This window comes from Macaca fascicularis, chromosome 8 (genome assembly GCF_037993035.2).
Source record: "Macaca fascicularis isolate 582-1 chromosome 8, T2T-MFA8v1.1".
Classification (NCBI taxonomy): Eukaryota; Metazoa; Chordata; class Mammalia; order Primates; family Cercopithecidae; genus Macaca; species Macaca fascicularis.
The window spans coordinates 145,888,535-145,913,720 of NC_088382.1; the positions used below are offsets into that span (position 1 = coordinate 145,888,535).

At 38.4% G+C, this 25,186-nt stretch overlaps 2 long non-coding RNA genes across 2 annotated transcripts; one reads left to right on the forward strand and one right to left on the reverse strand.

Annotated features, from left to right (window-relative positions):
• Window positions 1–2,065: 2,065 nt before the first annotated feature.
• On the forward strand, window positions 2,066–25,186 carry LOC102136145 (uncharacterized). Its single transcript, XR_010577511.2, has 3 exons — window positions 2,066–2,210; window positions 21,859–21,976; window positions 25,076–25,186. It is a non-coding gene; the product is annotated as an uncharacterized lncRNA (long non-coding RNA).
• On the reverse strand, window positions 11,599–16,174 carry LOC135964826 (uncharacterized). Its single transcript, XR_010577509.2, has 3 exons — window positions 15,956–16,174; window positions 14,840–15,032; window positions 11,599–11,824 (listed from the first exon to the last, which is right to left on the reverse strand). It is a non-coding gene; the product is annotated as an uncharacterized lncRNA (long non-coding RNA).

Here is a 25,186-nt window from a genome sequence, read left to right on the forward strand (position 1 = left end):
TGACCTTATAATAGCTGCTGGACTTATTCAGCCCACTTGACAGATAACGATGTCAATTATGCACACCTCAAATAGTGTCTTCTCGCCTGGAACAATTTCTTGCTTAGTTTTGTTTTGTAAAAAATAGAACCAGCCAATAGCAAGATAAATGCTTCTCTAATTTATATTTTCTAAATATGTCATACAGGTTTGGGTTCATGATCCAATACATTCATGAACTGCCATGGGACTAATAATACTAGTTGCTTCACAGACTGTATGTTGTCAGAATTAAATAAAGTGAGTTTATTCATATAAAATTCTTAGGAAATTATCTTAAGATGAAGCGTTTTAATTTTGTTAGTGATTGCCATCCTTATTCATTACAAATACAGCTTTTCTTCCTCTTGTATGCAGGTGAGTTTTACTAAGTAGAGGTGAGGTTACTGAGGGAGGAGAACAAAAAGGTAATAAAAGATGAGTTGTGTATTAGGCTGTCCTTGCATTGCTATAAAGAAATGCCTAAGACTGGCTAATTTATAAGGAAAACAGGTTTAATTGGCTCACAGTTCTGCAGGCCTGATAGGAATCATGGCACTGGCATCTGCTTGGCTTCTGGGGAGGCTTCAGGAAGCTTATAATCATGGCAGAAGGTGATGGAGGAGCAAGCATACCACATAGCCAGAGCAGGAGCAAGGAGGAGAGGAGGCGCCGTACACTTTTAAATGACCATATCTCACCAGAACTTACTCCCTATTTCTAAGAAAACACTAAGCCATGAAGGATGTACTCACATGACCCAAACACTTCCCACCCGGCCCCATTTCCAGCACTGGGAGTTACAATCCAACACAAGATTTGGGTGGGGACAAATATCCAAACTATACCATTCCATCTCCGGCCCCTCCCAAATCTCATATGCTTCTCATACTGCAGAATACAATTATGCCTTCCCAACAGTCTCCCAAAGTCTTAACTCATTCCAGCATTAACTAAAATGTCCCAAGTCTCATCTGAGACAAGGCAAATCCCTTCCACTGATGAGCCTGTAAAATCAAAAAACAAGTTAGCTACTTTCAAGATACAATGGGGGTATAGGCATTGGGTAAACACTTCCACTTCCTGTGTTACTCCAGTCATAACACTCGCTTGAACTGCCCTGGCTGCAGGCCTCTCAGCCTCAGGAGCACTTTAGGAACTGGCTCACATTCCCCTGGAGCCAGAACACCTGTCTGTCGCCTATAGCCCCTGGGCTCTGTCACTGACTCAGGTGGTTCCCCACCTTCCACAACCAATCTGCACTTTCCAGCTTTTGTGGGTGGACAGTGAAGAAGACAAATGCAAATAGAATATTCTTTATGTTATCTTTGAAGTGATCAATTTCTCATTGTCATTAATTGCAAACTGACAGGTTAAAGAGCATAGGGTCCATGCACACCATGCCTCTAAATTGCCTAATATTGGGATGAGATTTACTTTTTTTTAATGTTCTAATCTAGTTGTGATGAATTCTAACTCCTTCACATTGAGCTGCCTTTCATTGTGGTTTTAGTTTTGTTCTGCTGGGCAGGGGTTTCTCTGCTGTAGAGCTTTGACCAGGATGGGGTGGTTTCCTTCAACCCCTAATTCTTGGCAATTAGTTAACATTCCTTTCTGCTGTTCCATCAATTCTCATACATGCAGTGCCTGAATTCTACTATTATAAATAATGAACTGGAGGTTATTTTTTTTCTCTCTCTCACTGCAGCCTTCAGCTTTCTTCGCCTCTGCCCACATCTTAGATACTAAAAATACCTCTTAATATATCCTCGTACCACTGGTTGGAGTCAAAGGCCTCCAAACATAAATGTGATTAATTTTTCAATATTTTCTCCTAATTTAATTAGAAACCTTTTCCTTTCAAGTAATAGACACCTAGTTCAAACTGAATGATAAAGAAGGGAGGGATGGGGGAAGGGAAAGAGGGAGTTATTGGTTTACATTGGGTGGAAAGTACAGGAATTGATCTGGCTTTTGTCAGGAGGAGGATCAGGGAATCCCGGGTTAGCAGGATGTCATGAGCCACCTGTGTCTCTCTCTATTTCAGATTCACTCTCCTCTGTGAAATGACTTCATATTGGTGAGTCATTAATCAGGTGATCAGGAAATGTGGTTTTTGGCAGACAGTTGGGGTCATGCAGCTTGATATTTTGGAGAAGTAGAACCCTCTCCTCTTCCAGAGGACACCTCAGGTAAGGTTTTGATTAGTTTTGCTGATTTCACGACTATCTTGAACCAATCACTCTGTTGGAGAAATTAACACTGTAATTGGCTATTGTGTAACAAGTAAGAATGTTGAAGAGAGTTCTTTGTGTGACAGTTCGTTAAATCACAGTTCTGAGTAGGAAGATTTCCCAGAAGAGAAGAAAAAGTTTATACTGAAGAAGATAAAGGGATTCAAAGGCCTCAAAAATGGGCAATGACCCAGCTCTCATCAAGATAAGGCATGAATCCAGCCATTAGTTTTTGCACACATAAATAACTATGCCCTTCATGTGTCAGAGGTCATGTAGACCTTAAAGAATTCCCACACCCACATGACAGTGGGCTGGTGTAATCACCTCCATTCCAAACACATATCTATGTGATACGGTGCTTTCCAATAAAGATAACTCATCCATTCAGTGACATTCCCCTGTCTCCAAAAAAACAGGCTTCTGTGACCTTGGGTTTAGTAAATATCTTGAATGCTCTTGCTATATTCTGTCCTCCTTTACTGCGTTGTCTTGAGTCTCAATTGGTTTGACTTCATCTCGTATTTTCTTTTACCCTAGGGTTTAAAAATTCATTTAAAACTTGAATTGACTCTGCGTTGAGCCATGAACACACACTGGTTTACCTCCTGCTTCTGATTTCTCCACTTCAACTCCTCCCTCAGCACTTAGAAGGTTGAATGAGAAAAGAGAATGAACGCGGGCTTAGAAGGCAGGCAGGCCTGGGTGTGAACTGTGTGTTCACTTAACAACAACAGTGATGTCAGCCAATATCAATAACTCACATACATAGTGGCTTGCTACTATGTATGTAGCATGCACTGCCCAAAACACTTTTAAAACATATTTTCATTTTAAACACACTCTCCTTTACTTTATACTCTATCTCTGACTCTTCTTCTTTTTCTTCCTCTTTTGCATCCTCCTTTGCTTCTCCCTCTTCTATCCACTTTCTGCTCACTTACCGCCATTTTCACTACGGAGCTTTGCAGAGTGGGAGTTAAGCACTGCTTAGTATTTAAGTCACTCAAGTAACCTCTGCTCCATATAGTGTGCTGGCATGGCCCAGTATCTCAGCTGTATGCCCGGTACTGCCCCTTCTGTACTTCCCAATAGGTATTTCCTTTGGGTGCCATTTTGTTCATCCAAAGAGAACTCTGGGAGAATCCCAATCACTGTCGTTGCATTTATCCTCTCCATGCACTGCTGTCAGTGTCCTGTGCCCCATTAACATATTTGTCCTAACTGCCTTCTCCTTTACCCTCAAAATTCAAATTGACCCTGTCTGGTTCTGCTCAACTCCATCATTAAGGAAGGCATGCTAATATCAAGTATCCACCATATGTCACACATTCCGCTGGGCTCCTAATGTAACTTATTTCCTTTATATTCACAGCAGCCCTCTGAAAGAGGTATTCTTTTCTTAATCTTATGAATAAAAGAATTAAGACTCAAGGAGGTAAGTGACTTGCCAAAGACAACATAAGTAGAAAGACTGCCTGGGATTCCTACCACGACCTGTTTAACTCAAAGGTCCACACTTTCTCCATTCTGCCAAACTCTATCACTAACAAGAGGACTAGATGTCGTATCGATTCACTAACCACACCCTAGACAACCATGCCTCTGCACTCTCCATGGCAGCAACTGACTTCCCTGTTAACTCCTTTAGTGTTTTTTGTTCACTTACCTTGAGTCCAAGAAGTTAGAGAGGCCATTGTAAAGAAATGTTAGATTCTAACTCCTGCTGGAAGCAAGAGAGTGGAAGTCGGCAGGACACTGAAAGGTCACTACAGTTTGTGGCAGCTGCTGGTTTTGAAGCACTGGTTTACACTCCACTTTCCTTTCCTGTCAACCCATCCCTGGATCTTAAAGAGGTCAAGGTCCTGCTGGGTAGCTAATGGATACAGTTTCTTTCTGTTATGACAATTATGAAGCAAAGACTTGTCATCTCATGCTCACCAGTAAAGCTTTGCCTTTGTTTCATTCAGATATTCTGTATGAAATCTGAGGTCAGTTTTAAGGACAGAGAGAAACCATGCAAAATAAAGCAGGGGCTGCTGCTGTCTTAGGGATGGAGGAAAGGGGCCATGAGCCTAGAAATGCAAGAAGCCTCCAGAAGTGAAAAAATCAAGGAAAAGATTTTCCTTAGAGACTTCAGAAGGGGCATAACCCTTTAGATACCTTCATTTTCATCCAGTAAAACCCAGTTTGGGTTTCTGAACTCCAGAACTGGACAGAAAAAAAAAAAAAATTCTGTGGGTTTTTTTGTAACTTGTTTATGGTAATTTGTTACAAAAGCAATAGAAAACTATGTGTACTTATCTCAAGTCTTTTTTCCTCCTGTAAAGATTTTCATTGTGTGTAGTCTTGATACTTCTCATCATCCTACAGAGACAAAGCATGGGCCAGCACTGACCATATTACAATCCCGAGGTGGTAGATCCCTACAGTATAAGGATAATACAGTTTAAATTATTTTGTGTTTCACTTTTTCTTTTGCACAATACAGTATTGAAGGTTTGCCCATCTGCAAAGCAACCGTTAGTTCTTCTCTGTAAGTAAAACTCATTCTGCTTCTTTGAGACAAACGCACTGTCTCACCCTTAGGCTAAATGGTATAGTCTCAGAAAATGCCATTAACATTCCACCTTCCCACTTCAGAAGTGAAGTATCATTCACTTGCTTTCTCTCAGTAGAAATATGTTTCATGATTTGTTTTATCTTTTTTCTCAGGCCCCTCCTTTTCAGTGTCTTTATCGGCTTGTCTTCCTTTGTCCATCCCTTAAGTATCAGTGTATCTGATGGCTGGGGAAGTTTTCACATAACCCTGCTTCTTACACAATAAAGGCAATTCAATTTTTTAGCATTTGGGGTCGGAAACCTCTGAACAATTGTTGATGTTCAAAAATTTACTTTTTTACAGTCCCACATCTAATCACTGAGAAAATCCTGTTGGCGTGGCTTTGCCTTTTTATCTGCCCAAAACTGACTTGCTTCTTACAACCTCCTCGGCCGTCACTGTGGTCGAAGCCAGTGTCTCTCTCGTACCTTAATTATTACATTTACTTCCTAGTTGCTCTCTGCCTGCAGCCACCCTTGCCCAGAGTGCTACTAAGAACTCACCAGGCAAAGCGGTCACTTTGAAATGTGAGTCCTATTAGGACATTCCTCTGTTCAGCCTTTCCCACGCCCACACACGTCACTCACAGTGAAGTTTGTTCTCAGTGTAACCTAGTCACTAACCTGACTTCATCCTCTACGACTTTCTTCCTTGCTTACTCTGCTGTGGCCACACAGCCTTCTTGTTCCTCCTAGAACACATCAAATAAGCTTCTATTTCGGTGCATTCACATTTGCTATTTCTTCATCTTCTTGGAGTGTTCGCACGGATATCCATATGGCTCACTTCCTCACTTCCTCCAACTTTTTCTTCAAATGTCCTCAGTTTGGCCTGTGCTGATAACCATATTTCAAATTTCAGCTTCTGCCACAGCATTTACTTTACCCTAAATAGCCTATGTGATTTACTCGTTTATCATGTCTAATGTCAAAATGTGCCCTCTCACCCACGTAAACTCTGGGAGATCAAGGGCTTTTGTCTTCTTCCATTTCCCAGCTTTTCCCTCAATACCTAGAACAATGCCTGACATAAAATAAATGCTAAAAAATTTCATTTTTCTCATTTTATACATCTTTTTGGGTAACTTCATTCAGTTTCATAAACTCATATGCCAGGGTTTCCCTGATCTCCCTCAGAGTGGCTCTGTATGAAGGACTGTCCCATTGTCCATTCAGTTCCCCAATCCAGACATTAGGAGCTGCCACATATTTTATTCAGGCATTAAGTGGTCAGGCATTAAATGCACTCGCCTCATACGCCAGGCACAGTGCCACACACCAGTGACATCTTTGTATGAAACAGAAATGGTTCTTGCTCTCAGGAGCTAATAGTCAAGTTGGGAACAGCTAATCACAAAACAGATAAGCACCCAGTGAAAAGAGACAATATTTACTTTATAATCTTCCAGGTTTCTATGGTAGGAAAGGAACTTCTATTGTCACAATGTTAAAAGATAAGAGTAATGATAATAATGCTGGCAACATTAGCAAATGCCCATATTGCACTTCCTAAGTGTCAGGCATTACACCGAATGCTGAGACCAACCCTACGAGATGGGTAGTGTTATTGTCCCCTTTTACTGAGGCAGGAACAAAGAGGTCTCGTGGCTGGCTCAAAGGCACAGGACAAGAAAGTGTCTGAGTTGGATTTGAACCCAGACAGCCTGAGAGCAGTGTCTTAATTGCAATGATGACATTTTCATTGTCTTCCTCCAATCAGTAGATTGGAAAGTAGAATCAAGCATTTGGAGCCAAGAACATTCTGGGTTTGCTTTTTCTTCTTAGCAGTCTCAGTACCAGCCCCCAAATGCACCCCACTGTTTGCTTCCAGTTTCAGGCAACATGCATTCTTCTCTCTTCTTCCTTCAATCTAAGGAAAGTCACAGCTTTCTGCAGTCATTGATTTTCATTTTTGCTCTATCAGTTTTCCAACACCTGTGTAACCGTATTTGTGTGTTTGATCCTCTCTATGTGAAATATTCACTGGGTTTTATTTCTTGACTGAGTTTGAGTGATCCAGTTTTATAGGTGGCTCTGATTTTCACAATAACTCTATCCACCATAGATGATTACCTCATTTTATACCTTAAAATTTTAAAGTTTTGGGTAAGTTAAGCCACCTGTTTTTCAAGGTCAAGGATAGGTTTAATCTCCAGGACTTACTACTTTCAAAAACTGTGCTCACTTCACAGGAACATTGGTTGACATTTTCAAATTAGACGTTCAAGGACTTATCCATTCAAAGCCAGATGTCTCACTTAAATTGTCCCCTTCAAAGTTCTATTCTTGTCCTCAAAATGTTTCAACATTCCACATCATATTCTTTTAAATTTCATCAGTTGTAGCTCTTCAGTCTTTCAATCTTTGAAGAAATATGTGTGTTTAAGAAAAAGCTTATAACCTAGATCTTCAGAATAAAATGATCTTATTATACTTGAAAACATCATTGGAATTAAACACATCACATAACTACAAAATGACAAAACTATGTTCTCTATGAGATGCATGAATTGACTCTGAATTAATTTACTGAGATCCAGTTAAGTAGCTAAATCCGGATTGAGAAGATAGTTCCTGAGGAGAGAATAGTCCATGTGGTTTGAGTGGATAATTTCTGTCAGAAAGGAATGTGAAAGATGCAAAATTAACATTAACACACGTTTGCTAGATACTTCTATTGCTCTGTCTATGTAACAGACATGCGCCTAGAGGGTAAATGAGCATGACAGGTGTATGAACCTATTTTGAGTTCCAGCCGTAAGTTTCCAGGATATCACTGGCGGAAAATTCTGGAAACAAAAACACACAATAAAGTTGTATAGCGAAGAATCATTTTCACCTGATTCTGACGGTCCTTAGGAGCTGTGATTTACTTCCATGATCTCACTTTATTAAAATGTCTTTTTTCATCCACTTTTCAGAAATTGTGAACTGCAATTTATCTTTTTTACAGATACAAATTAAAAGGCAAACAGAAAGAGTGTTTGGTTTGGATTAGTAAGAAAAGAAAAAAAAAAAAAGGTGCAGCTTCCGCAGTCACAACGCCCTAGAAATGTTTGGGTACCAATGTAGCTTTAAAAAAATCACAAAAAAGAAAAAAAAAAAGCTTCAGAAACACAGGGTCTCCTTCACTGCTGTGGAGACTCTTAGCATCTTTGTCTTTATTCAACACAATCAAGATTCAGCTTCGGGTGAGGAGAGCAGCAAACCAGAAGTAAATAAGGGCCTGGAAAGACAGGCAAGAGAAAGCCATCCTTTTTACACAGCATCTTATTACAGCAAAGTGAAAGGATATGGTGAGAATAGAAAGAAACAGCAGCGAGAAGTAGAAAAATAGATAAAAGAGAGAAAAATTCTCAATGTTTTGGAGATGTTTCTCAACCAGGAGAATCAGGCCTAAAACTTTCCCATATCCAGAAGGATAGGGCTGTGAAAGGTGGATATTGAGGAGGAGAAGGCAATATGCTGGGGGTGGGTGGTTCATTTTCTGATCGTAGAGGGCTCAGTCAGAGTGTTTTGGGGGAAGATGCTGACGGAAACTTAGAGCATTTAGAGTGTGTTGCAGAAGATGCATGAGGGAGACAGGGTCTAGAGACCACACTGGAAAAGACAATATGAACACGAGTCCAGAAAATAGGGAGCAGATTGGACTTGTGTGTCACATTATTTATCTTACCACTGACCATTTTGTACCAGGACAGGCTGAGGGTTACTTATGTTGTCTCCTGGGAGTTTCTCCCCTGCCCTCATTGCAGGGGAAGCTGCACCAGTAGGTCAATGGGCTGCACTCATTACGACTGGCTGATGCCTGAGCCATACTGATTTTTATTATTCCGAATCTCTCTCCTATTTAGTACATTTTCTGGGACAGTGTAATGATGCACCAGAGAAGAGCTACAAAGCCACTGAATGATTCCTATTATGTGCACCTAGCCTGCATAAAGCTCCCTTTCTCGAGAAGTTGGAGTGAGTGGAGTACATACAACTTAACTTTGATCTATCTCAAAGGCATAGCCAGCTCCCTGACAAGCCAGTCTCAGCAGAGCACGCAGGCATGGCCAGGCACCCAGTGGTTCTGACAGCCACAGTAGCTCTGTTGTGCTAATGGGCTTCTCTTAATGCTGAGAGATCAGCTCTGCAATTTGCTCAACAGCACTGGGTCAGCTTTGCAGAGGCCTTATTGCTCCCATTCAGGCCATGTGGTCTGTGAGTTGGAGCAAGAATATATAGTGAGTACTTCCGTGTGAATAACCCTGCGGGAGCTCCCTGCACTCCGGTTATTGACTGAGACAAGTCCCTGAGCCTGGATAATTACCTATAGGAAGCATCAACTCTGATCATTGGAACTGGCCAAAAGGCAAATGTGGCCTCTGAGAGTGACCATGTTGGCCTGGGTGCCTATTTAAGAAAAACTCAATGATGTCTTAATTTGTGCTGCACTGTTTTTCTGTTTGAACACGTAGAACTGCTTTCATGGTTCCTGTTTTCTCATCTACGACCCCATCAGTAGGCATCACTCTGAGAGCAGTACTGATTTTCTAACATACATTCTCTGAAGAAGGTTCTTTATTCTCACCTCTGCATTTCTTGGAAGAATGTGGTGTCATGACAGCAGGGAGGCAAGAGTGTAGGCTTTGGAGTCAGATAGAAATGGGTTTGGAGCCCAGTGCTACCATTTAAAAGTTTTGTGATGTAGAGAGAGTCACTTAATCTAACTGTGCCTCAGTTTTCACATCTGTATAATGGGATCAATATAGTCCTCCTAAATAATGGGGTATCATTAGGATTAGCTGAGTGAAAGCAACCATGTCTAGCACAAACAAGCCCTCTGCAAATATGAGGCAGGACCTCCTCCAGAGTTGGCCTTTACTTGCAGACTCAAGTTTGCTGCAGGCCTTATTTTAAAATGCAGTGTGTTTATTTTTGTTTTTTAAATTTCCAGGTATGCTGAGGCCAACAGATTAGATGATGTCATTGTAAAGATAGTTTATTATATTCATAGTTCCCAAGAGAAGATGACACGCTACACCACACAGGGTCACACAGGGTCACACAAGGTGTGGGTCAGAAGGCAGACGGGCAAGAAAAATGGGGAAGAGCCTTGATTGGTGTTTCTGTGGGAAGGAACAAGTGAGGCGGGTATATAGATTTCGAATTGGCAAGTTTGAATAACTTCCACAGCCTCTGGAGTATAGGACTTGTCTCTAGTTATCTGGTACCTGGTTCTGGGTGGTTACAGTAGATTAATAGTGGCCCAGAGCATAAGAGCCTGTAGAGGAGGTGGTTGGGGTTTGGGTCCTGGGTGGGTTCATTTGCATATGAAAGAGGTACTCTAGAATGAGTCTTTTACATCACTAGGAATGAACTAGGTCTGAGAAGAGCAGTGTCTCCAGGGTCAGCAAGACCCCAGATGCCAGCGCATAAAAAATACAGAAAATAAAAATGCACAATTAATACAGGTCTTTTCCTAGTGTGTCCAGACAGAAAAAGGAAAATCAAGGAAACCAACTGTTATTGAGTACCTAGCCGACAGCACCTAAGAACATTAACACACGTACTTCACCTCTTGCAGCCTAAAGTTCTGCATTCCTCAGTTTGGGATAGCACCTTGAGCTCCATGCTTTCCATTTCTCATATCTGTGAAGTGTTACCCAATGTCCATGCTTTGATTCTCATTATAATGATAATAGAGCTAGTATTTCACAATTAAGTCTTGAGTAGACTACTCCTTTCAAATATGTCTTCTTTGTGACAGGAAACTATTCTTCCGTTTCTGGTCTCCTACCTTGTCTTCTTAAATTTATTTTTGCCCTTCTCCTATCTGTTTTTGCACTACATCAAGAACGAACTTTTAAGAATGCAAACTTAATCATGTATTTCTCTACTTAAAATAATTTTCCATTGCTCTAAGAAAAAGGTCACCATCCTTAGTCTGGTCTACAAAGCAGGTGGGACCACCCCCTGCTTTCTTCACCACCACCAGCTGATGTCACTGTTCTTGTCATTTTCTGCCCTGTAACCACATTGGTTTCCTTTTTCTTTCCAAGAGTCATGTTCCTCTCCACCTAAGGAATTTTGCATGTACTTGCATCACTTGGAGATATATTTTCACCACCCAGCCCTGAATATTCACTTGAATAATTTTCATACATCTTTCAAAACTCAGACATTTCTTGAAGAAAACATTTGTGATCATCCCAGTACAGGTCAGGACCCTAAAATCTATTGTCATGCACCCAATATTTCTGTTTTATTATAGTTAAAATTAAAAAGTTAAATTCAGACACTTTATTGAGGGTTTTAAAGATATCTTTCTGTTGACTTCTAACATATAAAATTAGGGTCCGTGCCTGTCTTGTTTTATTCACAATCTCTAGTACATAATCTCTGACATAATTTGGAAAATATTTTGGACATTAATCCCAAATTCTATTTAAAATTTGTACAGACATTATTGTTAACATTAATTTCCTCTTATTTTCTTACCCCATAACAATTTTCTTGCCCCATAACGATTTTCTTATATACATCCTAGGGACCCGAAGGTTATTTATTTGTATAATAGTATATTAAAAATTTGTACTACATCAGATTGTAAGAGTTTAATAAAATTATGCATGTGAAAACATGTACATGATAATGTGTTACACAAATGTAATGGGTATTATTGCAAAAAGTCAATGATCCTGTTTGAAATTTAGTCTTAATTCAAGTCATCAACTCTATGATTTTCATAAATTGTTCATTTCAATGTGATTTATTTCAACATAATTGACAGCTGATACATGAGCAACGGACTATGACCTTTGAACTTATATTTTAAACATCTGCTTATAGAGAAAGGATATGACATTCACGTTCTTCTATCACCTTATAAATGAAATGAATTGACTAGAAGAATGTCCAATCAACAGTAGTCCACACCTGCAGCATTCTTCATAGATAGGTCTGGTACTAAGTACCTGTAAAAACTAGTATACAAGGTTGGTGCAAAATTAATTGTGGTTTTTGCCATTATAGAACGCCACACACAGAAGAACAATCTGAATAAAAATATTAATAAAAAGACTAAGGTCTAACTATTCAAAAGATCACATGCATTAGCCAACACAGAGCAGTGAGAAAAGAATGTATTAGTCACCGTAGGCTAAGTTAATCTTCAGTAACAAATGAGTCATGATCTTTATGACATTCCAGAACAAAGTTCATTTCTCATTCCTGTTCATGGGTGTTATGGATTGTCTGACTGTACTCCATATATGTATGGTGTGATATGTACAGTGTGTTCTGGAACATATGATGAAAGATAGCTCTTACTTAGGTTTTGCCATCTCTGCGGAAGAAGAGAAAAGAGAGATGATGGAACCACGTGGGAAATATGTGTTTTGTCTCAGCCAGTGATACATGAGTGAAGGTGACATGTGCCATTTTTAGGCAGAGATTTAAATAACCATCATTTGGAATGAATACAGACTTCCTGCAGAAGCCACAAATGGCTTGAACAAAATCAATCACAAATAGCAAACGAGAAAGTAGACTTCAATTGACACATGATTGAATTTGGAACAGGTAGGCTGGAGAGAATATAGAAAATTATTCTGGACATTTTCAGAATTTTTGTTGGTTTTTGTTTCGTTTTGTTTTTCCTAACAAAGCATAAAGCCAAGTGGTGCATAATGAAATAAACAAGCCTTAAAAGCCAAAAATTTGATGGCAGCCTCTTAGAGAACACATTTGCCATCATAGGACGTTTGTCTTCAGGTCGATGATGTACCTTCCACTGGCCCTGGTCTTTGCTTTACCCCTTTTCAGTCATCACTCAAACTCACTCTAGGACTCCTTCCCGCCTACTGTAGAATCCTTTTGTGATGTCTCCAGTCTGGGATATATAACCCCTGGTTCATTGCTCCTGTAGCAGCTGCGTGGTCCTTCTCCAAAGCGTATGTCAGACAACTACTGAATATATACATATTCTTTTTTCTTTCTGTCATTAGCTTGTGTATTCTCAACAAGAGTGATGTCATCTAGGGGTGAAAATTAGTTCTTTGTGGCAAAAATTCTTAAAATCTTAGCTATGACAATGATCTGTGACCCTCTAAAGGGCCTTTCAAGGGCCCCAGTACATAAATATGGTAGGGTGATTAGAGAAAAAAATTACAAATATATATATAACTGCCTCTTAGGGAAGTATTACTATTTAAAAATGAGATGTTGAGAAACACTGCACTAAACTTGATCTGACAAGAAGCTTCCTTTCACAGAGTCTGGCATATACGAAGGACATCATAAGATTAAATAAGTAAATGAATAAGGAATGAAGCCCATGTTGTAGATCATTAGATAAAGCAAGATGAACTGAACAAAATTTAAAGGGAATGACCCTGGAAATGACCCAAGTGATCAAACCTAACTCAGGTGAGGATTGGTTCCATAGAGCACATTAGACCAAGCCAGTAGGTGATGAGGCCATGTCTTCAGGTGTGTAAAGTTAATAATAACAGAAGCAAAGAACCAGTCAGGGGCTGATACAGTTTTGGGTCCTGTTTCTCATTTTAATTTTTAATTACTTTAGAAGGAAAGACAGAGCTGAATTGCCATTCATTCCTATAATCCCTTTCCATCTTGACCTTTCTGCATCCATAGTTATCCTGCCAACTCCCTTAGACATGGTGACAGAGGGAGGTAGAACTTTAAGAGTTGGTAATACACTTTTATACATGTAAAATCAATTTTTGTTGGCATAATCTGAAAGAATGTCAATTTTTCAATGGCATTTTTTGTAATGAAAAAACAGTCATGAGGTTTGAAGCTATGAGTGTTCTCACCTGGGGAAGGGCTTTAAACTTTAATGAAGGTCTTTTTTTCTAAATGGCTGAAAGATTTCCTAATTATAATGTCACTACAGGAAAAAAATACCTTTGCAAAAAGTGAGAGTTTAGTGCAGTGAAAACATTGCTGGGGAAGGATATGGGAAATTGCATTTTCTTCCAATGTGTCCACTGTGGCCCCCACTGTGGGACTGAGCAAGTCTCTTCACTTTCATGATTCAAGTCTCACATAATGAGGGCTTTAGGAGTATAGGTCAGTAACAAACATTTAGCAAATATTGAGCCCCCTCTCTGAGCCATGCGTGATGCTAAACTGCGGATGTGGAAGCTTCTTGTCAAGTACGAAGTTATGTCACTAATAGAGGTCTCAGGCTGATTGAAAACATAGTTTGTCCACTTTTTCTGCGTCACAGATTCTATTATTTTCTCTCAAACAGTCCCCGTATTTTGCAATCTTTTACTAAATAAAATCTATTTATAAATTAAATTTTGTTCCAATTTTTACTTTAGTATTTTACTTATAAAAACACTAACATAAGGGGAACTGTGAACATTTTAAAAATCAAGAGAAATATATCCACTAGTGACAAATAACACACTAATAAAAAATCATAATGATATTCACATTAATCAAAAGAAACAATACTATTACTAATATCCAAACTAATAAAAAATCGTAACTTTGGGATCTGGATTTTTCCTTACAATTTATTCTATATTCATATGCATATTCTGTATACATATTTTAATATCTATGCTAATTTAAGAAAAAAGCTATCTATGTTTTGGTTTTCCTTCCAGTTCATTGTATAGCATATTTGACATAGTTATAATGCACATGCAATTTTATCTACATTTCAATTTTAAACATTATAATAGAACTATTTTCTATATTCCTACATGCTGTTCCTAATTAACATTTGCAATTTCTGCCCAACCTTGCAGGATATGCTTGTGGCAGAATTTATTTTGCCAGTTCCTTCTTGGTCATATATTTTGCTCTTTCATTCTATTTGTTGTTTTTTTCTGAAATGGAGTCTTGCTGTGTCGCTCAGACTGGATTGCAGTGGCTCACTGCAACCTACACCTCTCAAGTTCACGTGATTCTCCTCCCTCAGCTTCCTGAGTAACTGGGATTACCTGCACCCACCACCACACCTGGGTAATTTTTGTAGTTTTAGCAGAGACGGGGTTTCACCATGTCCCAGGCTGGTCTCCAACTCCTGACCTCAAGTGATCCACCCGCCTCGGCCTCCCAAAGTGCTGGGATAACAGGCGTGAACCATCGTGCCCAGCCTTGCTCTTTCATTCTTGATATCAAGTATGGTGCTCAAGTGGAGTGAACATCCCTCTGTATGAGTTTGAATAAGGGAATGAATAAATAAATGAAGCCCATGTTGTAGATTGTTAAATAAAGCAAGACAGACTGAACAAAATTTAAAGGGAACTTGATCACGAAAGTGACCCAAATGTACATAGCCTTATCTTTTATATTATTTTCTTTACATAGAGTTTTAGAAATAGGATTACTGGAACAAATATTGAATTTTAAAATGTAAAACAGTTTTCAAAAATTTGGACAATAATAGTAGCTGACTCACCTTATATTTATTGTAATTGTGTTCTACATTTACTTAAAATAAATACAAAATAGAAAGTTAATAATGTTTTAATTTCATATTTTTATCAGACACATTTGTGATTTACAGATCTCTGGGCCAGCAGAAGATGACTGAGTTTACTACACCAAATCTTGGAAATTCTTGGCAAGACAAAATACTTCGCATTTTGTTTAGGGATTTTTTTTCAAGGTTAAATACATTATTCAATTTGGCTTTTTAAACAATTGAAACTAAGTCCAAGATTCCTCTTAATAATTTCATGACCACCCTATGGGCTCTTACTTGAGAACCACAGAAATGCATTTTCCCACATGATGTAAGGTCTACACACATAATACGTTTAAACTAGAAGAAACATCATATACCCATGTGTTTCATGACATATAGTTTGAAGATTAAAACTCCAAGGCTTAAAATGGTGGAATACCCACCCACGTAGGAATTTCCTACATGATCAAGCTTTACGATGCTCAAGGGCAGTCACTCCATTTCCAGGCTTGTGTTGAATATGTCTGGGTATTTTATGGATAGTTGAGCCTAATGATATAGGATGCACTTACATCCGCACTTATGTGTTTAACCCACAAGCTTGCTATCATTGCCATCACCCACCACCCTTCGACTGATACGGAGGTGGAGTGAGATGTCTTACCAAGTGGCATATATCCCACGTCTGCCAACAGTGGTCGGCACACATCATCCGAGCATCATGAATGTGAAGGTCTCCTCAGATTCCTGTGGGTCTCTGAGATGCTGAGCTTCCCCCATCTCTGCTTTCTTTAAGACAGCTCTTCTGATAGTGTTTTCACCAGCTTTGCCAGCAACAGCTCAGCTGCAGATAGAGTCTAATGCCTTGGGGCATCCCAGCCAGAAGGGAGACAAAGCACTTTTTCTTCTTATGAAGCCAGCCTGGTTTCTACCAGCCACTCACAGATGTGTCCAGCTGGTCCACTCTCCACTGAGATCTGACCAAGTAACCGTTCACACGTTCCTACTATTTTGTCCTCATATATAAAGTTTGATTTTATAAATTTAGGTCTAGATGATTTTTGTGATGATCCTAAGTGTCACATGTTCACACCAACTATTTTGTTATCATATATAAAGTTTAGCTTTATAAATTTAGGTCTAGATGATTTTTGCAATAACCCTAAGTGTTCCTTTTTATAAGGAATTTCGACTCCAGGATAAGAGGGATTTTTCTCAGGTTTTCCTGAGTACTTCAATGTTCCCCAGATCGGAACCTTCTGTTCACATGTATTCCAGTTTCTTCTTCTCTACATGTAGCTGAAATGTGTGTAAGACAATGGATTTCAGAACAAGGAAGCAATAACACTTTTTCCAAAACTTGTCCATATGTCTTGTAAATGAAAATATTATGGTGAAATAAAATCCTATAATCTTCACTAAAATAAGTAACTCATCTTTTCTCATATTTCCGTGGGCCAGCAGGGAAAACTCTAGAGAATTTCTGTTGGTTAGGGTTGTGCCCACTGCACATAACTTACTAACGTGTGCTTTGAAAGGCTGTTCTTGAGTGTAAACCTAAACTTCTCCACTATATAAACGTGTGGAAGTTAATTAGCCTCTCTATCCTCTGCCTCCACATCTCTAAATTGGTATGGTTTATTCTTCAGTGGGTGTGAGAATTAAATAAGTTATTGAAAATAAAATGCTTAGCATGGGGACTGCCTTAAAGCATATTGGCCCACACTATGGATGATTTATCCCAAGTCATGCATGCTACTAGGTTGTGAATATATAAAAGTTGGTTTGGCCTTAGCACTTTTTTTTTGTTCTTTTCTTCTTCAAGAGTCTCAATCAATTTATCTGTTCAATGGAAATTTAAAACTTCAAATCCAATTACCTCAAAGATTTGCTGTGAAGAAACGACGAGATAATGCATTTCAAAGTTTTTCACAAGCTATAAAGGTTCAGCCAAAAGTAGTTAATGGGAAAATAGATCATGGCGAAGAAAGAGGATGAGAACACAAAGGAAGAAGAGAAGGAAAAGGGTCAGAGCTTGAGAGTTTTTTTAATCCTTTCTTTCCGTGGTAAACATCTAAACCTTCTTATCTACTTCACCCTCTTGCCATAGTGAGTTGTGGGTGATTTCCTCACACTCGTCTTCTAATGCAGTGTTTCACATCTGCTCTTTAACCCATCTGTTGATTATGATTACTGTTGTTACGGTTGTTGTTATCTCAATGACTATAACTTTCCAATTCCAGCATTTTTATTTTTATTTTATTATTATTTTTTTTAATGGAGTTTTCTTTATTTCAGGATGTGCCTACCTGGTACTTGAAAAAAAGATCAACCAACTGATTATTTCTTTTTTTTTTTTTTTTTTTTATACTTTGAGTTCTAGGGTACATGTGCATAACGTGCCAGCATTTTTATTTGAAGCGTTTTTGAAATATTTTTGTTCTTGTTAAAAAAATAATATCCTCTACTTACCTGTGGACTCATTTTTTTAAAATTTCTTTGAATATTTTAAAAACGATTATTTTGCCTTCCAGTTTTGACAATATCACCTGAATTTTATGGGGTACAATTTCATTCATTTCTGAATCTGCTGATTTACTGTCCTTGAGTTTGGGGTTCATTGAAAGGAAAGAGGCATGTGATTTGGGAAGTCGGAAGGACTTTGGGTTGCGAAAGAGGGATGTGTGTATGTGTGTGCGTGTTTCTGTTTACATGTTTAATGAAAAGTTCTGAAAGACAATGACTGCTATTAGCTTCTCTTTCACGAGTTTTTAAATGTACTTTAAGGCAGGCCCCATGCTAAGCACTTTATTTGCAATAACTTATTTAATTCTCACACTCACTGAGGAATAAACCATCCCAATTTAGAGATGTGGAGGCAGAGAATAGAGAGGCTAATTAACTTCCGCACGTTTATATAGTGGAAAATTTTAGGTTTATACTTAAGAACAGCCTTCCAAAGCGCAGATGAGTAAGTTATGTGCCAGCGGGCACAACCCTAACCAACAGAGATTCTCTAGAGGTTTCTCTGCTGGACCACGGAAATATCAGAAAAGAAAAATTACCTTTAGTGAAGATTAAGTATGATGAAAATAAAACTACAGAGGTCTATGTAAATATTTGGATGAATCTGATGCTAATGGGACCTTGCATAAGTGATTATTGTACTGTGAGGTATCTTGATGGTAATAATGATTATAATCTGTGTTGGGTGTCATCTTTGCTTTACTCATATCTGGCTCATAATTTCAGATCCCCAAGTCGCTCACCTCTGTAACCTCTGCTAAGCCAACTACAGATGTATAATTTTTCTCAGTGACTTGTAGTAACCTAGTTAATCCCCAAATAAATATATTCATGCCACATAAAACTGAGACTTTTGATGTCGTCACATTATCTATTTTTTCTGTCTTAAACTTCTCACCATGACCTCTAAGAACTTTCTGGAATTTTTTGGTTTCTGGCTTTGTGACTCATTTTTCTGATCACCATCTGACCTCACTTCTCAGACTCTCACTGCAACATTTTAGACCTAACCAAAGCTTTCTATCTTCAATCATGACTGCAGTTTATTATTTGGCTTTGCTCCCACTAATGATTGGGTATTAATATAGTTTGGATATGTGTCCCCACCCAAATCCCATGTCAAATTTTAATCCTTAGTGTTGAAGGTGGGACCTGGTGGGAGGTAATTGGATCATGGGGGTGGGTTTCTCATGAACAGTTTAGCACCACCCCCCTCGGTACTGTCCTCGTGACAGTGAGTGAGTTCTTGTGAGATCTGGTTGTTTAAAAGTGTGTAGCACCCTCCTCCTCACTCTCTCTCTCTCATTCCTGCTCCTGCCATGTGAGAAGCTTCACTCATCCTTTGCCTTCCTCCATATTAGAAACTTCCTGAGGCTTTCCCCAAAGCAGAAGCCACTATACTTCCTGTACAGCCTGCAGAACCATAAGCCAATTAAAGCTCTTTCCTTTTAAATTATTAAGTCTCACGTGTGACCTTATAGCAATGTGAGAATAGGCTGACTCAGGGGTGTACTACAGGCCAATCTAACCAAGTCTGAAATCTCAGGATTTAAGATTTTTATGGACCCCCTATCTTTTTCAGCATGCTTGTTAGATTGACAGACTTTGTATAAATGTCTGTCAACACAAGGGACTTACTACTGCATGCAACGGCATTTTACATTATTGCACAGACCTAATTGATATAGTTATATGCATATAACTTATACTGTGGTGTTGCCATTGTTCTTCCTTGGTTCTATGCCTTTCCCAAACTCTTCAGACTTCAACTCTCAGATCCTGAAGCCCTCAAGTAGACTTAGGCATTCCTCCTGCTTGGATCTCTCTACACTTGTAAAAAAGCCCTTCATTAGTGCTCAGAATACATTGTGTTAGACTCTGTGATTCTTTTTACAGAAAAATCCAGGTAATTTCATTTTATTTGTATAAATAACACATAAAAACAGTGCTGGATGCCTAGTCTATATATCTCTGTTGAATTACTGAGGAATAAATGAATTACTAAATCTAATGCATAAGTGAATGAAAGTAAATGTTTGTCTCTGAATGTGGTTCTCTATGAAAATTAGTCTATGCATTTGGAAAACGTGGTATTCTCTCCAGAATAAATTAAGCAGAAAAAATATCCCAATGTACTGTAGAGAGTGTATCCTTTATCCATTAGATCATAATGGATAAGGTGACCTCTAATTTTAAAATGATACTTTAAAAAGTATAAAATGATATACTTAAGGTTTGCAACATAAAAAAATACCACCATAATCACTGTCTGAACTGTGAAACTACTGAGCTAAATTAAGTCTGACATTAACAAGAATTATAGCAAGCATTACCTAGTGGAATCACGAATAAGACCCAGGAACTTCAGCTCCTTAACCACCAACAGGATAACACAGGTACCCATAAGACAAGAGAAAGCTAGAAAAGTATTAATTCTGTTGAGCCAAATTGTTTTCAGAGAAATTTAAAGCATGAAGAGAAGGTGAAAGCAAGGGGACTGTTTTGATCTTGTGAGAGCTGGTGGACAATGTGGTCTAGTGCTCTTGTTCTCTGTTCACTATTGTCTTAGTCTGTGTTGCTATGAAGAAGTACCTGAGGATGGGTCGTTGATAAAGAAAAGAGGTGTATTTGCCTCATGCACAAGATGCAGCAGCACTGGTATCTACATCTGGCGAGGGCCTCAGTCCACTTCCATTCAAGGTGAAGGAGGAAAGGAACCCAGCACGTTCGGAGATCATATGGTACAAGAGGAAACAAGGAGCAGGTGCCGGGCTCATTCAACAACCAGGTCTCACTCACAGGAACCAACAGAGGGATAATTCACTCATTACCTTGAGGATGGAACCAAGCCATTCCTGAGGCATCTGCCCCCAGGACCCAAGCACTTCCCATTAGGTCCCGCCTCCCACAATGGGGATTACATTTCAACATGAGGTTTGGGGCGACAAATATCTAAACTACAGCAATTGTAAAGAAAAGTAACTGGTCAGCTGCAGTGGCTCAGGCCTGTAATCACAGCACTTTGAGAGGCCAAAGTAGGCAGATCATGAGGTCAATAGATTGACACCATCCTCGCCAACATGGTGAAACCTCGTCTCTACTAAAAATACAAAAATTAGCTGGATGTGGTGGCATGTGCCTGTACTCCCAGCTATTAAGGAGGCTGAGGCAGGAGAATCACCTGAACCCGGGAGGCAGAGGTTGCAGTGAGCCGAGATCACGCCACTGCACTCCAGCCTGGTGACAGAGCAGGACTCCATCTCAAAAAAAAAAGAGAAAAAGAAAAAAAAGAAAAATAACTTTGTAATAAATGTTGTGGTGTTGGTTTTGTTTCTGTTGTTGTTATTATTATTATTATATAAACTACCATTTATATGGCATTAACCTAAGGCTAATATTTTGGCACTTGTATAGTGTCTAATGGTCATAGTGAACAATATCATCTGTTATGCTCACTGTACGGATGAGGAATAAGAGGTTCAGAAACGTTACATCACATGCTTAGGACTTCATAGTTACTAAAAGGAATCAGTGGTAACTAGAGAATGTGTTATTTTTCTGTCACGTTGCCTCCTGCTGTCTACTTCTGCAGGAAGAATCGTATTGTTTTTCTCCGTGTGAGCCTGGGCAGCACAATTTGAGTTGGATTTTGCTGTGATTATTTGGTTACACTGATGAAAGGGAATCCCAGGATGTGTGTGATGGATTTGGCCATCTCCACCAGTCACACGGTTATGTTTCCTTCTGCCTTCTCACTTGGGACACCGTAGATATAGATTCCATGTATATCAATCAAGCAATTCATACATTTACCACGAGTTGTATTAATAAAGTATTTTAGTTCTAAGAAGTCAATAGAGTTATCTCATATTTTCTCACATAAAATCTCTGTGAAATAGAGATATTATCTATTTTTAAGAGTCAAGAATATGAGTATATGGGAGTTGAAGTGATTTGTCAGAAACGAATACTAAGTGGTGGCCCCCGACAAACTCCTTCCTTTGTAAATTTACTAAGCTTCTCTTCTGTTCTTTCTTTAAGGGAGTACAAAGTGCAAAACATAATGCCAAACATACAAGCATGAAGAGGAAATAATTTAGTATTTTGCTCTCAAGGAGGATCACATTGTCTTCTATCAGCATTTTAATGAAGCATTGAGGTAAGCTTGAATTTTATCAGCCCAAGCATGGGGAGTGTTTCAAATAAGAGGCAGCCCTAGGGCCATCTCTATCACTAGCGGTCTGTGCAGTCACCCAGGGTCCTCAGCTCAGAAGACCCCTTCACTTGGCTTAATGCTCTACTGTTGCTGTCTCAAAATTTGTAATACTTTTTGAAGGAGGGACCCTGACTTTTCATTTTGCACTGGGCCCTGCAAATTATGTAGCTGGTTCTGGATATGCTTCAATCTGCTCCTTGAATCCATAGGGAGGATGAAAGTCAGACAGGCAAGAAGCCAGCAATGCAGGCTTTATAATACCAGAAAGGATTAGGTGGCTAATTGAGAGCCATTTTTGCACCCTAGTCCTGAGTAGAGATGATCAGTTCTGAAGATCTTAATTTTATTTTGTGTAACTCACATGTTTCACATTTAAGTGCTCCAGAAAATTTAGCTCGATTAGGCAAAATCAATTCTCATGATTCTTGCCAACTATTGCAAAAATTATCAGCAAAAAATTGAAAGAACTACATGTTAGCTATAAATTGAATTACGATTCACATGGATACACACACACTCTCACACACATATTGTTGAACTATTAAAAATAAGTATCAAACAGTATGGAACTTTAGCCTAAAGTATTTAACCATACCTCTTCTAAAAGCATTTTTCTAAGTTATCTCATTTTTCTTGTAACCTCTAAGAAACATAATGAAATTCACTAATATTATTTAAAATCTAATTCATATTCAAATCTCCCAGTGTCTTAAAAAGTTCCTTTATTTTTAAATTAGGAATCATACAGTATCCACATACTGCATTTGGTTTAAAATTTTTTTTTAATCCATGAAGGGTTGTAATACACCAATTACATTTTAAAAATTAATCTGTAGTAATATTAAAAAATTATCACAAATTGCCACTCTTGGAGGTGACAAATATACCACTTCTCAAACTGAAAAATGTTAGTTAAAGGGAAAGAAGTAATACATACTCTGACTTTTTCAGAAGGAACTGTGGTTCATACCCAGCTGATGAGACAAGGGTGATTTTTTTTTTTTAACAGAAGAATGTCAGTCAATAACTATAGAAAGAACGTTATAATTAAAAATAATAATTTTACAATTATTATTGAAACCATTCAAGTAAAAATCGTTAGTGGATGCTTAAAATGATTGCACATAAGAAAGTTTGGAAAAAATATTTACTCTGTTCAAGATTTTCCAGTCATCATCACTATTGTTGGGACTACTTGATGCTATGTCCTTCCTGCAGTGCTGCATCACCTGAAATATTTCTTTCCTTCAACAAAAAGCTCATTCTTAATCTAATGAGACATTAGTCCTGACCTCTAGCTTATGGGAAATACGGAGGATAGAGGACCAAGTTAAATGACACCATGAGTCAACAATCAGAGGTTGGGAGATTCCATAAATAACTTACCTAGTTACTTAAAACATATCAGTTGTGAAAGAAAAGATAAGCAGTTATGTCATAGTTTAAGCATAAACTCTTACATTGCATGGCTTTATCATTTATCATTAGTATACATTCATATTCATACACATACGAATATGTATGTCTGAATGTGTTTATTAACATGCTTTAATGACTAAATGAGTAAATAATGAAGGTTTAGTTTACAATAGTCTTTATTACTGAAGAGGGATTCATTTGGGAACCAAACTAGGATGTTTTCCACTATATAGACATTGTGATGAAAATATATATTCCTGAATTTGCTTGTTGCTTTTGTATTTGCAGCGTTCCTGTAGTAATTACTAACATTACTTTTATTTTATTATGTGGTGCTTTCACCTTTCCCTTTTTTAAGTTGTAGAAAATATCAATTTAAATGTTTTTAGCTTAATTTGTTAAAGCTGGGCTTCTGAAAGAACCCAAAAGTTCTTGGTGTCAAAGTGCTGGAAAATGTACATATTCAATAAAGGAAGGGTCCTGTTGGCCACATGATGGAAACACTAAGAAGGAAAAGAAAAAGATGCTTGGTTTCTGAGGCTGACCTGGGGATGAAGGTTGTTTTCGAGAGATTTATTCACTTCAATTTGCTCCTCCTCTTCATCTTTCCATTATTTTCATGTTGTTTAGGGAGTGGGAGTAGAGAGGAAATCATGCAATGAATTGTGAAATACTATCAAGGGCAAAGTTCTTGTCTTTTGAAGTTTTAGTGGAATCTAAATACTGAAACTAGGCTTAAGATACCTATTATTTCCTGAAGAAATTGATGAGTCATGGTAGCCACTTGCTCCTCTGAGATTTTACAAAGCGGATCAGATAAGGTTTTGCAGCTTTGCTTCAGGAACTGGCGAGCAACAGTAAGTAAGTAAAGTTGCTACTTACCGTATTTAACAATACATTCAATGAAATATCCTCAAACTTTACTAGACCTGATTATCTGAAAATTGTGAGAAATCAATTTTGGTTCTCATTTCTGTATTTAAAAGACATGGAATCATTCACATTGCCACAGTAAAAGGTGGAAACGGTGAAATGAAATATTAATACTTTAAGTTAAATTCTTATTGTTTTATCTTTTCAGGCTCCATCCCACCATTGTTAGACAACTACATTAAAAAAAATAATAATAAGGCACATTAAAGCAGGAAAATTCTGGTCCCCTTTGCATGTGGTTATGGTTCTCAGAGATAATTATGATTATTACAAACCATTAGACTAAGAACTTGTTGAAACTTGCTCACTTTTAATGAGATAGTTCAGGATAATACACACACACACACACACACACACACACACACACATATTCCAAAAGAAATGACAGAAAAATATTTGGAATTATATCACCAAATTGACTGAGGTGGAAAGACCCCCATCTCCTTAGGTTTTGCAGCGGCACTTTCTTCCAGAGGGAGTGTGAGTCCTGTGCTGTCTCACTGGACTGCCTGTAGAAGAGACCCAACTTCAGTCCAGAGCCAATTATACAGATGAAAGAGGGAAACGATTGAGAAGATGCTTCACTCCGGTGCGGTTGGATTCTGAATCAAATACAGGCTTAGTTTCATTTTCAGTATCAAAGTCACTCTGATTTTTAAAGTCTATGTTTGCTCGTTTTCTTTTTGACAGCTTTCTTGAGGTATCATTGATATACAAAGAACTGCACACGGTTAATGTGCTCAACTGAATGACTTCGGACATCCACAAACACTCATGTTACCGTCACCACAATCAAGGTAA